Source organism: Diplotaxodon limnothrissa, linkage group LG6 (assembly GCF_057381915.1).
Source record: "Diplotaxodon limnothrissa isolate DT_005_m linkage group LG6, D_limnothrissa_male_GT1.1, whole genome shotgun sequence".
Lineage (NCBI taxonomy): Eukaryota > Metazoa > Chordata > Actinopteri > Cichliformes > Cichlidae > Diplotaxodon > Diplotaxodon limnothrissa.
Window position 1 is genome coordinate 43,287,276 of NC_140601.1, and position 17,006 is coordinate 43,304,281.

General features: G+C 45.7%; 1 protein-coding gene across 2 annotated transcripts in view; it reads left to right on the plus strand.

Moving 5' to 3' along the window:
• The first annotated feature begins 8,234 nt into the window (after positions 1-8,234).
• LOC146631308 (uncharacterized) overlaps positions 8,235-17,006 on the plus strand; it is a 42,931-nt gene continuing 34,159 nt past the window's right edge. For both annotated transcript variants that reach the window (XM_085355257.1, XM_085355258.1), the window contains exon 1: positions 8,235-8,414. The gene's annotated coding sequence lies outside the window, so the exon portion shown is untranslated. The remainder of the gene's footprint in view (positions 8,415-17,006) is intronic.

Consider the following 17,006-nt stretch of genomic DNA (forward strand, 5'->3'; position numbering starts at 1 on the left):
GGCCAAAAATATTTATCACGATATATATTTGAAAATTTGCGATAACGATATAACTGACGATATAATTGATGCGAGACAAAATACAACTCCACAACATTACTAGCGCAAAAAGACAACCTTCCATTTATTTTCACTTAAACAAGAAGCTGGTTTTTATGTACATTAAAGCTTTATAAAAATGTAACAGTGCAAATGCAAATTCCTTGCTGAAAGTTTAACCAAAAGGCATTTCCAGTAGAAATGGGCTGACATATCCTGAGCATAACCATGTATAATATCCACTGAAGTTAAAAAGAGGTGCTTTGCAACATTAAACTGCAGTGTGCAGTACGCATTTTTCGGACCATAAGGTGCACGGGATTATAAGGCACATTAAGCGAAACAAAGCAGTCGGATAAATCAAACTTTATTAAACTCATTCTTCTTGCTTCCTCCACTTCTGTACCATTGATTCATTAATGTTGAATTCTCTGGCAGCTGCTCTATTCCCATGTTGTTGCAGTATATTAATGACTAACCACGTATTGTGGATGGATTATCTCAGTTGTTCTCCTGACTGAAGTTTGGTCCGTTTACAGCATCCTGCCATGCGATTGCATTTGTCTCTAACCATGAGGAACCTTCACGTTAACTTTTATAAGTGGAAAAGTGTTAGTGTTCGTCCTCCAGCTTCACTGTTTATGTTATGCTAACATAGCTGTGTCGCTAGCGGTCACGTAGCACATCATTATATAGCAGCTAGCCCAACTTCAGTAACCCTACAAACGTCACTGCTGTTTAGTTTCCTGTCTTCATTTATGTTGGAAGTGATAGCAGAGCTGTACGTTTGATTTTTTTCAGAAATCTCTCAGTCAGAACATGCTATATCATGCTTAGGTAACTAGTGAAACTAGCGAGCTAACTTCCGCTAGCTTCCTGCTAACTTCTAACTCCGTTAAATGTAATAAATTTTATTTTCATGGATGCCTGGAAGTTAAACTTCATAGTTACACCTGGTAAAGCAGCAATGCTGATCGTTTTATTAAAGATGAAATAATTTAGACAGTTTTTAACTCTCAGTGATGCTGCAGTGTTCGTTTGACCTGAAGAGGGGGGTTTAGGACCCAGATTGCTCCCAGATTTAAGAGCATCTTAGTCCGACAAATATGACAATAACGACGGCCGCTTGCATGTTCTGCAAAAAATGTTTGCGTTTTACTCATATTCTATCGCAATATTTCATTTTCCTATCGTTGCCTAACATTATACCGGTATTACCGTGAACGGTATAATATGGCCCAGCCCTAGTCCCAACCTCACTGTGTGATGGCTCGGTGTCATACGTGATAGGTCGCTGTGAGACAGGCGGCCGTGCACTCTACCTGAGCTCCTTGCTCACCTGTAAAGGCTGATGCGTGTGTTTATGGGTAAACTGTATGTTTGGTGGATGTAAACGATGCCCAGGACAAACTGGGTCTCAAACAGGAGAATATCTTATGTTTTTTTTAATGGTTTGGCACAGCAGGCAGCCATCAGGGAGCACTGTAGGAAATCAGGACAATCATATCAGCAATAAAGTTAAAAAGTTGGGAAAATAATAAAAAATCCAGGAACAGTGTTCATTTTGATGACTTTAATTGCTGACAGTAGGTTTGACTGGTAACACAGCGCACGCAGTCTGATTGTGTTTGATTGTTCTGAGCAGTGGAAGTAATGAACAGTGAGACGTGACAGCAGGGGTCAAACTTTCCCTTTGACCCTCACAGCAAATCTGTCCAATCCTAATTTAACTTCGTGCTCTGCTTCAGCCGAGCTCCAGATTTTTCTTCTAGAGCAGCTTTGAACGTCTGACATAAAAGAGCTGAAGTGAAGCCAAATGTCAAACGCAATGAGAAGTGATCGTTGCAAACACGGCCGAGCTTTTGCTGCTGTTTGTCATCTTTGATGGGTTTCTGTCCCGTTTCTGGTGGACCGGAGCTTTGTTGGGTTTTTGAAGGACTACCCTGAGGTGGCAAACGTACCGACATTCTGTACTTAAGCAGAAGTACAAATACTACTGTTAACAATCCTCCAGTAAAAGTTGAGGTACTGATTCAACTTCTTTACTCAAGTAAAAGTGGAAAAGTACAGGCTCTGGAATCTACTCAGAAAGTAAAAGTAGCTCTTTGGAGGACGTTTCTACTTTAGTGCAAAGCTAACGCAAAATAATATCAGTAGATGGGACTCCAAACTTTACTCTAACTCTATTTTTATTCTAATTATACTCATGAATCTGAAGCTTCATGAGTGTGTGTGTGCGTGTGTGTGGACACTTTGCAGCTCTCAGATGTGCTGGATGCTGGCTTTGGATCATTTGTGAGGGAGCAGCAGGTTTAAATGTGCGTGCAGCTGTTTTTGTTGCGTGCACATGTGTGTTTCTGTTAGCAGTGGAGCTGCCGGGCGTCTGCAGCTCTAATCCCGCCACTCCTCGCGTTCGGCATTCTTGTGGTGGGAGACTGAGAGCTGTTCTCTGCCCAGACTTGTCGCTGAGATTAACACAGTCACTCTGACTGATGACGCTTTTGTCCACGAGCAGATTAACAACACAAACATCTTTGAAGCCGACCTAAACCTGTAAGTGACGGTTTGACTTCTAATTCAACCACAATGAGCGTTTACAGTCGGTCGGACAAAAGTGGATCTGCTGTCTCGTGGGAGACTCGGCTCCCCGAGCTTTGCAGGGCTCGGTCTCTGTGAATGAACTGATGGACCACACAGCTCGCAATCGGAGGAAAGTCTGCAGTTTCCCAAACTTAAAATTATTAAGTTTGAAGTAGAGCTGGGCGATATAACGATAACGATATGTATCGCGATATAACTTTTACTCGATAGAGAAATTAAGCTATCGCGATAGACCTCGCTGCTCTTGTCCTCAAAAAAAAAAATAAAAAAAATCAGCCAATCCAAATTAAGTAGCGCAGAGCCGAACCAATCACAGCCGCAGCGTCACGTCGCGTGACTTGTTACGTACAGCACAAGTGCCAAGCTGCACATGTGTTTGTTTGGGAAGCAGCCAGCGGGTAATGGAGCCAGTGCGTAATGGAGGAAATGAGTGTGCCGACTAGAAAAATCAACCGAGCGTGACCGAAGAGAAAACCGATGATGGTTCCAACGCCGGAGAGATTGTCGAACGGAAGAGCCATAGAAGTTCCGTAGTGTGAAGGTATTTCAGCTATTTCAAGTCTGACAAAAAACAGAGTAGCGTGCACTGTAAATTGTGCCGAAAGCAAGTCTGGAAATACAATAAACTGGTGCATGCGTCACACTGTGCGCCACGTTATTGTTTCGGTGAAATGAATTTCTACAATACTGTTAATTCTACTCTCTGCAGTGTTTAAATGCTTACATATACACACAGTTACTGTCCGTCCACACATACGACTCGGTTCTGCTTCTATGCCCCAGCTTTGTTTACTTTTTCCCACCGAGGCTTCTAGACTTCTGATTGGCCAACATTTCGGTACGGTTAGGAATCTAGCGCCACCTGCTGCTTTGGCATGTTCATAGCAGCGTTTTCCTTCATTTCTTCCTTTATGTGTGGACGGGATTATTTTTTAAAACGAAAACGGAAAATCTCCGTTTTCAAAAATACCCGTGTACGTGTGGACGTAGCCTCAGTCTCTGACTGGAAGCGCTAATTCGTCATTCGGCTTTTGTCAGACTAAAGTAACTGTTAAAACTGTTTGAAAAGCTAAGCTATACAACAAGGAGAGATTGAGAATTTCCTTTTAGTTCTCAGTTTATTTGATATTGACAAAAGTTAGTCAGTTTTGTCTGTTCTTCTGTAAAACAAACTAAGATTTATTTTTAGAATTAATATTTTGTTTCTAAGTGGAATTGACAATTTAGTCTGTTTCGTTTGTTCTATTTTGAAACTTAAACGCTTTAGCGGCTGCCTTTTGTGTAGTTTGCAATATTTGCCTTTATTTATCTGAAAAAGTCTCATGTTCCTTAAGTACATCTACCCTGTTGAACTTATTATGGGAAATAAATATTTAAATAAAAACAAGCTGCTGATTATTTCACATTTTACTTGTGAGCAACGGCACATTTAAATCTTACAAATATAGTTATTTGGCTTATATCGTGATAGATATCGTTATCGCCTGAAATGAAAAAAACATATCGTGATATGAAAAAATCTCATATCGCCCAGCTCTAGTTTGAAGTGGATTTCATGAGTAAATGTGTGAAACTTGAGTGGGAGTGGTCAAAGGTGGCGAATCCTCTGTCGAGCTGGCAGCGGGGATTCTGAAAGTGATCGTGTTGATGGCGGTGGATCAGGTGACTGCGGTGTTGTTACACGCTGCATCGCGGTGAGACGACAGAAGCAGCTCTTTAAATTTGCAGGGTTTACATATTTGGACACGACAGAAATAAACCAACCTCAGATAAATCAAAGTCCGACACATTAAACTGAGTTATTGTTTAATAAAAATCTGAGTGCGGGAATCCTGAGGCCACACAGCGAGAAGCTGAGCCAGGAGCTGCTGCTGGTCATCAGGCTGAGCACGCCTGTGAAAGCAGACGTCGGAGTGTTCAGGTGTGCGAGGACGTGGTGCGAGGGAGGAAACATCAGCAAAGACCTCAGAGAAACAAACGCTGCTGCTGCTCATCAGTCGGGGCGTTTTAAGGTCGTTTAAAATAATCTGAAGTCCGTCATTCTTCAGAAACGAGATGTCAGAGTGTCCAACCCTCAGGTTAAAGTTCACGATGGCACAAATTTAAAATCCTGTGAGGTTGTTGATCGGTGCAGTCCTGGAGTTAAAGGTTTTCCCTGTTCCTGTTGTTTTCCTATGCACGCACGCACACACACACACACACACACACACACACACACACACACACACGTCGGGTATTCATATCTTGTGGGGACATCGAGCTGACATAACCTCTCACTAAAACCACATTCTGAGTCTCCAAATTGCCTTCAGACTCATGGGAACCAGGATTTTGGTCCCCATAAGGGCTGCCAGTCCCCACCAGAGGTGGGCAGTAACGCATTACTTGTAAAAAGTAATCAGATTACAGTAACGCGTTACTGTAATCTGATTACTTTTTTCAGGTAACGAGTAAAGTAAGGGATTACTATTGCAAAAACGGTAATTAGATTACCGTTACTTTCCCGTAGTAACGCTGCGTTACTGCGTTACTAAAACCGTGATTTTTTTTGCGAGAATGTCTCATGACAGTGACGTAAGTGAGTGCGCTGTTCGTGACAACAGCTGTGTGCAGATCAACAATGGATCACATATCGAGTGCGGGAGAGAGTATGAGCGTGCAGCGTTTAAAGCGTGGAAGTACTGACCTTACTTTGAGTTTGATTCCATAAAAAGTGACAAAAACATTAGTGTCCGCTGTGCGTGGGAAGAAAACTTCTTTTTACAGCGAAAAACCCCTAAACTTCCAACAAGCACCAAGTAGCTACGACGTAATGGGAAACTCACAGAGAAACTCGCGGATTCTTCCACTGACCGCGGCACACCTGCACCAGGGTAAACCTCCGCCTACCCCAGTCCTGCTTTACAGGTGAAAATAGAGCAAAAGGACCGCTGAGTCTTTGACTTTATTTATTTTCTGCTGTGTTTTACTTGCATCTATTTGAAAGACTGAGTGTAAACACACAAAATATTTTATTTTATGTGCTGGAATGTGCAGAAAATAGGTTTAAATGTTAAACTAATTTCTTCCAGTCAGAGAATGTTGCATATAATTAAATTTTTGCTTGATGTATAAAGTTAAAAGATTAAAACTAATAAAACAAGTTTTAAAAAGAGACTTTTCCATCTGATTACATTTTGTATGATGATTATGTAGAAAAAGTAGAATTGGGCTGAAAGATCTATCGCTTTATCACCTGTTCAGGCTGTAAATCGTGTTTTTAAAAAGTAACTAAGTAATTAATTACTTTTGAAAATAAGTAATCAGTAAAGTAATGGGATTACTTTTTGGGGGAAGTAATCAGTAATTAGTTACTGATTACTTTTTTCAAGTAACTTGACCAACACTGGTCCCCACAAGTATAGTAAATGTCCAATTCTTGGTCCCCACAAAGATATAAATACACACTTACACGACTATAAGTTTGTGGCAGCTTGAAGGACGGCGGCAGGCGCGGTCCACCTGAGAGACGAGCTGCTGTGGGGAGTCGGAGCTGCCGGTTTATCAGCAAACATTTTCCTTCCTGCGTCAGGCCGGCAGGAGATGATTAGAAAGCCTATTTCAGTCGCAGCCACTCGTCGTTCTGGGACCTGCGAGCTTGTGCTATCTGGGCTCTCGCTGTCTCGAAGTGGCAGGATGTGAAAATGTGCCACAGAAGAGGATCGTGCTCTCTGCCTGGAAGCTTCAGTCGTGGCTCGTACATGTACAAAGTTGACACACGTGCAGAAACGTGTTGATCGTTCTGTGGACACGCCCACGCTTTAACACACGCTCGTGTTCTTCTGTCGCCTTCGTCTGTGTTTGTCCTCTGAGATGTTTTCCATGCTGTGAGTCGCTGTCACACGGCACGGTGAGATCTAAAGGTAATCAGATTACTGTTGGTCATTAGTTTTCCTCTGAACAACCAAACTGTTTGTGCTTCAATAATTTGTGGATAAACTGTGTCACGTAGTTTTGGGTGCAGGAGGCTGCTCGAAGTTTCGGGGTTTGTGAGAGGACTGTGCACGTGACTCAAATATTATAAGAACTCACATTTAAAAATGTGTTTCGCTGAAAAACCGTTAGAATGTGAAGTTTGTGAGAAACAGACGCGTAACATCCTGTCACGCCCAAATTATGACTCCAGCTTTGAGAAGCTGACGCTTGCAGCACAGACGTGGTCGGCGAGGACAGGGTTAGTGAAATTAAGTGGTTTTATTGGCTTTACTGGGTCAGCTGATTGGTCAGTCAGCCATGTTGGATGTTTTGTTGCTGCAGGCTCTCGGCGCTGGCGTCTGCTGGATCATGCAGTGCAGTCTTAACGCGTGTTTGAACGTTTGGATGTTTTTGGTTTTTTGAGATGTGATAAAACTTTGCACTCGAACTTTGTTGGCATTTCTGAAATATGAAGTGACGCTGCCACAGACCAGCCGGGTGCTACGGCCTCGTGAAACCGAACGATCATCTGTGTCCAGCAGACCGATAACTGAGAGTCACCCAGAACCTTCCTGCGGGTTGTAATAAAAACTCTTCCCCTGCTGGAGTTTCGATTGTCTCTGCTGCCCCCACCCAAACAGAGCTGATGGAGGCTGACACCAGTAACTATCAGTGCTGGTGCTGCTTCTCCTTGGAGCTTCCTGTTGACGCTCTCATAGTCAGATCATGTTTGTAATGTTGTAAGAATGATGTTCTTTGTAAATCGTTCACTGGTTGGTGATTGTGACATGCCTTATTTTACTGTTATCAGCCATAAATAGCTGCTAGTGAAAGTAGTGTGACGCTGCTCACATGCTGTCTGTGGATGCAGCTTCATGACTAAGCCAGGTAGCTTTACGTGTGTGTGTGTGTGTGTGTGTGTGTGTGTGTGTGTGTGTGTGTGTGTGTCATCTGCAGAGTTCTGTTAATAAGACGAATGCCCACCAATAGCAGCCCTGCGCTCGGATCAATTGGCAGGACGTGCATGACTAATTTAAATAATCACTTAGATCTGCTCTCCCATTGGCCCGTCCTCCCCCCCTCCCCCTCCTCTACATCAGATTACACAGGATACTTTTCCATTACTCTCACTGGCCTTTTTCCTCCAGCAGTCCCAAACCTTCCTCTCCGTCCTCCCCTCCAAAAAAACACCTAACTCCTGTAACCAATAACAAGGAGGGGGCCCAGTGCTGCTTAGCAACAGCCAACCAAGCTGGAGGGGTCAGCACTGGACCCTCCCGTGTGTTTCAGGGTGGAGGCTGGACCTGACCGGGGTTGGGTTACCTGGCAGACACACTCACGCAACTTCTCTGTAAACATGGGACTGACTTTCCCTCCCACACCAGACCTTGGGGAAGGTGTGTGTGTGTCTGTGTGTGTGTGTGTGTGTGTGTGTGCGTCTGTGCGCGTGTGTGTCTGCCTCGCACACGTGCACTGTTTCTTGTTACTGCAGCACTGAGCAGCGTGCCTCTGCTCCAGAACCAAAAAGGGAGGTGTATCCCTCCCTCTCTCCCTCCCTCAGTCTCCTCCCTCCCCCTCTCGACCACCGTCACAGCCTGCGTAGCCTTCCCCGTTCGCTCACACACACAGCGGTGACGGGATAATACACAACGCATGAATGTACTGTGCAGCAGGACGAGTGTGTGAGGAGGAGGAGGGTGGTGTGTGTGTTTGAGGACAGTGTGAAGCGAACGAGCTGAAGGAGCTGAAGGAGCTCCCACCAATCTTCTGTTTTTATGCTGGATGTGTTTTTGCAGCACTGCAGGCTGAGAAGGAGAAGAGTAAGTTAAAGCTGCGGCAACTCTGTGTGTGTGTGTGTGTGTGTGTGTGTGTGTGTGTGTGTGTGTGTGTGTGTGTGTGGGGCATTAGGTCTTGGAGCACGAGCAGTGTGTGTGTGTGTGTGTGTGTGTGTGTGTGTGTGTGTGGGGCATTAGGTCTTGGAGCACGAGCAGTGTGTGCGCACTTTGAATTGTTGGCTGGTGCAAAACAAATGGATCATGTAACATTAACTTGTGTCACAGTTAATCTTTTGCAGCCGGCTTCATTAGCTGTAAACTGTTAACTTCAGAGTAAATAAGCCGACGAAACACTTCTCGTGCTGTAATGAGTCTGATGATGGTATTTAAACTTCCTGCTGCAGCGTCCGCTCTTATGTAAAGTGGAGCTGCTGCACATGGATAAGTAACGGCCGACCGTGGAGACACGGAGGTGATGGCGTGCAGTCCTTCCTTTGGCGTCTGTGATGGTTTCCAGATGCTTTCAGAGGATCGTTCATGTAACTGAATCCTGTACAAATGTACACACAGCTGCAGCACAGACTCACAACTCTGCAGCCACCTCGGAGCCAGTCCAGGCCGATATTCCTGATGGCCGCCTTAACGAACGCGGATGGAGCCGTAACTTTCGTCTCCATGGTGACCGGGACATTTAAACCGCACAGCTCGTCTCCAGTCTAACCTGATTAGATTTCCTTTAAAGAAAAACTCAAATTATTTAAACTGCTGAAGCGTTTTGCTGTAAGTTATCCTTCACTGCATGCACAGCATCAAAACAACAAACTGCTTTGGCTCCTCCCACCAGAGCACTAAACAAACATGTTAATTCACATCATGGCAACAATAGTGCACTTACCTGTGTCTCTATGGTGATAACGGACCGGCGAGCATGATTGGTTCTTCTGTTCTCCGGCTGAGCTGATTGGCTCGTTGGGGGAAGCTTCGAGACGAGTGTTTGCATTGGTTCTTACCTGTACAGGTAAACGTGAGGCCGACACCTGCAGTTACATTAATCATTATATGGTTTTAACCCTTTAAGGCCCCTCTGAGCGTTCTGAACATCAGCTAGCACAATAATCTTTGTGCTTCCATAGCATGCATCCAGCTTGTCCAGGTCGCGGTTTCCTTCCACATATGGCTTTGCTGATCCGATCAGCTGTTCATAGCACTTCCTGCGCTGGAATAAACGTCAGCGCGAACTATTTCATGTCCTGGAAGTGACGTCATTTTTCATGGGACACGTAGTTTTTATCCTGCAGGCCTTTCAAAGGTTCCCTGGTGTTTGTGAAAGTCGTGTTGGACTTCATGCTCTCCTGTACGGTTTCTGAGACGCTCAGAACTGAAACTGCTGGAAATGGTTTGTTTGCAAATTGTTTATAAACATTGGTCTATCTCAAAAATGAAACTATGAAGACATGATTTTGTGCAACTTTTTTGCATTTACAGTCTTGAACTTTCTATAACTAGAAATGTGTTGAAAAAAGTTCAGTTTTTTTGTAGTTTTTTTTTTTGCAATTTATGTAGTTAATATGGACGTAATGCCTACATGTTATTATAATCTGCGATATAACAGTTGTATTGATGTACAACCACAAAACCTCTATCCGTCCCACACGTGGGAGATCAATCGATCGATCGAATAAAAGTTTTCATGATATGACAGTTGGAAGCCTCACAGGAGTCATGTGATGCCTCTCAGTGTAACAGGCGTTGCCTCTGATAGGTTGGGTTATTACGCCTGCTGAGAGGAGCCGAGGCTTCGTGGTTCCCAGAGGACGCTGGGTCCGCTTTAGAACGCAGCGCCACATCTGCGTGTCAGAGCGAGGCCTCGTAGCAGCGGTTTTAAATATTAATGATGTCTGGAGAAGCTTGAAATGTGGAAAAATCGGGGAGATTCTCTAAGATCAGCCACAGAGGAGTTTGAGCCCTCCTGTGGGTGCCGTCAGCTTCAGGAACATTTGGTTCATGCAGTGGAAAAAAAACCACATCATGTGTGGGCATTTCTGACCATGTATGGACACGTCATGTGATCTGGGTCTGTATTTTTACCGATGGGAAGCTCTGCAGCTCTATTTCCAGAACAATCCGTCACTGGACTTCTAACAAAAATGTAATGGACTGAAATGAAAACGGCGACAGGAAGAACGGGCCTGCAGATGTAGGTGCTCGTTCTTTAGCACAGGTGTCCACGTGGAACCGTTTGTGTCACTGCGGTAATGAGGCAGCGTTTCCACGCCGACCCCATCAGCTGCGCAGGTATTGATCAGTGAGCCCGCCCCGAAGGCCAGCTAGCTGGTTACATAACGGCTCCATCCACACGCTGCTGTGTGACCTCTGGACAAGCCGTCATTAGACTGCCATCCAATCAGCTCGCAGCGCTCTCTCTCACCCTCGCTGTCCATTAAGTGTCAGGCTGATGAGAAGTCATCCTCATGCTGTTTCCCCTGAGAGACTGTTCTTCTTACTGTGCTTCAGCTGGTTAATGCAGGGAAATATAGTGACTGTTATGTCATCTGAACACACACACACCTCTGCAGTGCCTGCAGTGTTTAGACAGCACCTCACACGCAGTCGAGCTCGTCTTCTCAGAATGACTAAGCACTCTCTTTATTTCTATGGTAACCACGTTCACTGTATCGTGAGTGTCCTTCATGCAGGCGTGCGTGCGTGCGTGCGTGCGTGCGTGCGTGCGTGCGTGCGTGCGTGCGTGCGTGCGTGTGTCTGTCTGTCTGCAGTGATGGCAGCTCTGTGCTGTAAGGTGATGCAGTGAGTGTGATGCTGCCAAGTGTTGCTATGAAGGAAAGGTGAGCCTGCTGCCTGTTAACGAGCTCTCTGATTGGCTCGGTGCCGGTGAAATGAGAGCAGAGCCGCAGTCGTTCCTGCACATCAGATGGTTTCAGTTTCGAATAAATCCTGCAGATGGCTCGGTTGGATTTTGTTGTTATTGAATCATTAGTAGATAAATCCCTTGCTGTCGTTTCACCTGTTGGGATGAAGGGAGGGCCGAGTATGAAGGCGAAGCTGTGGATTTGCTGCCACGAGGGCGCCGTGGGTACCCGCTGAGCGAATGACCTCGAGGATGCGATCTGCAAAAATGAGCTGAAGGGTGTCTCTGCTCAGCGAGCTCGGGCGGTTTAGGTATCGGACTGTAATGTGAAACCGCTCAGGTATCAGGTAGTTATCTAAGCAGCCTGAGACGTAACATCAGCCTGGAAACCAGACAAATCTGGGAGCTCATGTTTCATTGGCTCTGGCCCTGAATGTGTCTGCCCTCCCCTCGTTTTCAGACAGATTTCCGTCTGGCTCCGCCCTACGGTCTTTCTTTTTTCTTGGAAACTCAGATTATGTCATACTCTGTCCAGTTACAGCCTGAATTATTTAGCTGTGTGACAGTGAGAACAAAACCCCGGTGCACACCTGTCACTACCCTGATCTGCATTTAGGCCTCTGAATCGTTTAGTTTCACTTAGTTCTGCAGAATATTTGGACTGAATTTTTGCTTTGAGCTCCAAACCTGCAGTTCCTCTGACGCCCAGCAGAGGCAGCAGTGAGTCAGTCCCCCATGTTAAACATTTCCAGCAGAAATAGACACGTTTGCAGCCCGATACACAAACTGTTTGGTGTCATAGGAAGTTTACGTTATTAGGGGCGTGGCTTCTCTGATTGACAGGTAGATGGTGACACAGGTGGCTGTAGCTGCTAGCTGCCTGCTAAGCTTTTAAGCTAATTGTGCCTGAACTGGACTGTTTGTGCTGTTAGAGCCTTTTGGAGCATTTTAATGACGTCATGTGACCAATAACATGGCTGCTGTGAGGTTACTGTAGTAACAGAGTTAGAGAGCACTAATCAGCAGATATCTCTGGATGCAAAAAGCTAGCTACCATTAGCTGTGGATCCTGCTGCTTGGTAGGGTGAAAATAATCACATGCAAGCTTTTGTGAAACTTGCATCCAGCTACTTGGTGTGTGTGTGTGTGTGTGTGTGTGTGTGTGTGTGTGTGTGTGTTGCAGTCACTCTGACCTACAGGTCAGCAGTACACCCGTGCCTCTGACACCTCACCTGTTGTTGGTCATTGTCCTGTAGCGTACAGGTTCGTTTAATGTTTCCTTTTCAGAAGTAATTGATTACTCACAGAACTGGAGATCAAAGTAATCAGAGTATCAGGTTAGAAACAGTTTCTGAGCCCCTCGTGTTGCTGAACAGTGATTTCAGTGCAGTTCCTCCACAGGGCTGTTATGAAACGCTGCTGTGAGCTTCCTTCATGTTCTTCATGGTCCAGTGAAGCACAGTCGTCCCTCACAGAGCACAAATATTAACCGACTGCAGCGTCCTGCACTGAGCTCCTCTGCAGCACTCTGCAGGTCACAGCTCCTCACTTCAGTGTGTGTGTGCGCGCTCACAGTCCAATCAGCAGCCTGCATGATAGTTTAGTTCCTGAACTTGAATTGAACGATCAGCTGTAAACAATGGAGCCGACTGTTAGTCACCAACAGCTGCTAGTGCGGCGAGCTGCGGCTTGCACCGCCCACTCTGAGGTTGATCATCGGCTTCTTGTGGACGCTCAGACTGGGGCTCATTAAGGTGAAAAACCACAAAGAACGGAGGAAAAACCTATTTTTATTCCTGAGCAGCTTTGCATGAGTCACAGTTTAAAATGAACCGTGACTCATTCTGAGCTGTGAAATGCTCAGCATGGATGCCTGAAACGACCATATTAGGGATGTCCCCTCTTGATGACATCGTATAGATCCAAGAGTAGGAAAAAGAGTTTTTGGCTCAGAGGGATTCCTCGCTCTTGAACACCGACTCAACGTGAACAGGAGGCGTGACAGAAAACAGGAAAAGTCATGTAGGCGGTGAGAGAACCTGCACCTAAAATCACAACAGACGAGCTTTTCCTTCACTAACCTGGAGGTTAAAGAACAGTTGGAGCACATTCGGTGCTAAAGCAGGCTTTGCAAACAATTGGATAAGCGTGCGCTCAACAAGGCGCTGAAGGAAGAGAAAAAGGAAGTGATGGCGCTCTGTTTTCCTGCCGTGACCTCGAACACCAGCGGCCTGTTTTTGTGGCGTTGCAGAGGTTTGAGGACAAACGTGCAGAGGAAAGACGACAGATTTCCAGGTTCACGTGTTAAAACATTGTTTTGTTTTAACCCCAGGAGCTCGGGTTGGTTTCCATTCCATCATCTTTGTGTGGTTCATTGTGCAACGCTAAGAAATGATGAGTTAAACAAGCGGTCTCCCTCCTGCTGAGTGTTTCACATTCAGATCAGAGTGAGGTCAGCCTCCATCGCAGAAGCTGATTCATTCAGTGTTTGTGATTATTAGAGCCAACCAAAGAAACCCCTACATCAGGGTCTGCTGTGCTGCTGCCAGAAAGGCTGAGGGCTGTCCTTATGAACAAAACAAACACCCCCTGCTGAGCTGCTTTAAAAGCCTGAAAGGACAAGCAGAAGTCAGACGCAAAGCTGCACCTCTCGAGTTCAGACCGACTCAGAGGAGAATCAAGTTTTAAAAGTCGGTGTTGCTGGTCAAAAAAGTTTGTTTTTTTCTGTTACTGCTGATAGAAATATGAGACTTTTACTAAATAAGAGCATGCGAGCAGACTGTAACAGATACTGCTCTGTTAAAAAGCAGAGCTGAGAGAAAGTAACAGTGGGGGCGGAGCCTAGAGCACAGAGGAAAGTGCAGAGTCGAAGGCTGTAGCTGCTAGCTCTCTGCTACGCTGCACCTCAGCGGGACCTCTGCACCGTGTTCGTGCTGTTGGAGCGTTTTTAATAACATCATCTGACCAATAACACGGCAGCTGTGTGGTTACTGTACTGACAGATGGTCCAAGGAGGCGGAGCTCCAGTTTTCAGTGAAATTCTAGAATTTTATTTGGATGTTTCTGAGGAATAATTAGCAGCTGTCTGTGTGAGGTTCACATAGCTAAGCTAGCTAGCGTTAGCTAATAGTTATAAACAAGCACCAACGTTCACGCCAGAAGCAAATGGGTGACAACATGGTGGCTAATTCCATCTTTTATATACAGTCTTTGCAGTGTCCTCTCTTTTGAGCGTGGCGTCTCAGTTATTTCCTGTTACGACCCCACTCTCCCTATAAGTAGTCTCATTTGTCTGTTATATTTTAAGCACATCTCTGCATGATATTGTATCCTTATTAACATTAAAGAAAACAAAAGAAACGTAGATCAACTTCAATCAAAGAATATCTTTAACATTTTTTTGTCTGAAAATTTGTCTGAAATTTAAGAAAATAAAACCTTATTCAAACTAAAAACATTTGACTGACTTGAACCATCTGCTTCTGAATAATAAAATGAAAGAAACTCAATAAATGCAGGTCCTCAAAAACTCACTCGGGCCTCCTCAAACATATAAAACACTTTAACCGAGTCAGAGTGAAGCCGAGCGCTACAGACGCACCGCCACATTTCCTCGTCTTAGCTTTCTGAGACTTTTGTTTGTCCCGTCATCTCCGCCTGTCTTTTCGTCACTGTTAAATATTTTTCTTGAGGGTTTGTTTGCTGCACTTTGTGTCTCCTGCTCTGTGCTGTGTGTGCGCACGCTCGGTGCAAAAAACCCTGCCACCTGCTGTAGTGGATGTGCAATTACACTTTATTCTAGCACAGCAAACCAAGCCCGTTCCCGGCATCAGCATAATGTTTGTGATCTGTTGTAGATGGACTGCTGAGCAGGATTTACTACCCTACACTACTTCAGTGTACGTGATGTTAGCCGTGGATGCTGATCTGGGGTCTTTGGCTGCTTTCGTATAAACCTGTGTTGTGGAGCTCGTTGGGCTCCGGGTGCTGTTGATAAGGGCCACCCTGTGCTGCCAGAGCAGCTCTGGTAGGAATGATTTTGTAAAGCTGGACTAAGACGCATAAAACACTTTGACTGTGTTTGGCTGTAACAGGTCAATCAAAATGGTTAAATCAGTGAATTTTGTGGATTTACTGATGCATGTTGATTCCCTCGTGGTCGCTGGGCCTCTCGTGCTGCTCGTTTCCTTTTCCACTCCATCCACTCTGGACTTAACCTGCTCGACAAGCGTAGCAGGGACCATAGCTTAGATTAGCCCCATTATTCCCTCACACACACACACACACACACACACACACACACACACACACACACACACACACACACACACACTGCCAGAGGCTGGTGGGGAAACTGATCCTAACAGGAGTGGATGAGTCGTTTGGTTGTTGGAGGAGAGCTCAGGATCTTTCGGTTCAGTTTCGAGGCTTCGTGTCAGAGAGAGCGGCGTCTCGCTCTGATGGAGGATGGTTCCCTCTGTGCCTTTCCTTCTCTGCACGGAGAACAGTGCGGTCATCAGTTTGGATCATTAATTTCATTTGACTTTATCTGATAATCAGAGTGAGGAGTGTCTGCAGTCTGAGTAAAGCTCTGAAAAAAGGCTGAAATGAGCGGTCGTCAGGCTGTGTTTGAGTGCACGGTCTGCGATGGCCTGAGGGCATTCACTCTGTCAGAGCTGGGACAAACAACTCACCTGAAAGGAATTCATCACCACAAATCCATTTTTATGTGCACAGACGTGCAGTGAATGCACCAGGCGATCTAATGCGAGCTTGTAGTTTAGCTTGGAGTTTAAAAGATCCAGGATCAGCTGATCCTGCTTACACCGGTCAGTGTCTGAATCCAGCAAGCAGCAGTTTGGATGATGAGAGCATGATGTGCTTTATTCCTAACAACACGTGACACAAACAGTGCAAACATGCAGCTCAGAAGTGCAGCGACAGCAGCGAGAGGCTGCTGCAGCTCTCACACAGGTGAGCACAGGTGTCGGTCACTCTGCTGCTGGAGACGCTGAACCTTCCCAGAGTCTCTGATGTTCACAGCAGGTGAACTGCAGACACCTGAGAGAGGAAGTGAGGTGACGCTGACAGCGTCTGCCTGAGCTCAGCTTGTGCATTATGGAGGCGCAGAGACTGAAGGGATTAGGCAGCACAGGGCAAAGTGATGCACGTCTCAGCTCCGAGATAATGACACATCAAAGCTATAAGAATAAAACATCTTTATCATAGTCGCAGGTAAGCAGAGAAGTCTGTCTCTGTCTTTTGTCCTTTTAAACACAAACAGAGGGAAATGTTGTGAGTTCAGTGAGGAAGTGTTTCCTGCAGCAGCCTGACAGCGAGTGTCGCCCACAGGCTCTGCTGCCATTACCGGATAATGGAGCAGCAGCGCTGTCCTGGATCTGAGCGCCTTTATTAGCTGCTCCTCTTTCTTTGTCCCTGACACACAGACACGCGCACACACACACACACACAGACACACACACACACACACACACACAGACACGCACACACACACACACACACACACAGACACACAGACACGCACAGACACACACACACACACAGACACACAGACACGCACACACACACACAGACACACACACACACACACACAGACACACGCACACGCACACACACACGCAGACACACACACACAGACACGCACACACACACACACACACACACACAGACACACGCACACGCACACACACACGCAGACACACACACACACACACAGACACGCGCACACACACACACACACACACACAGAC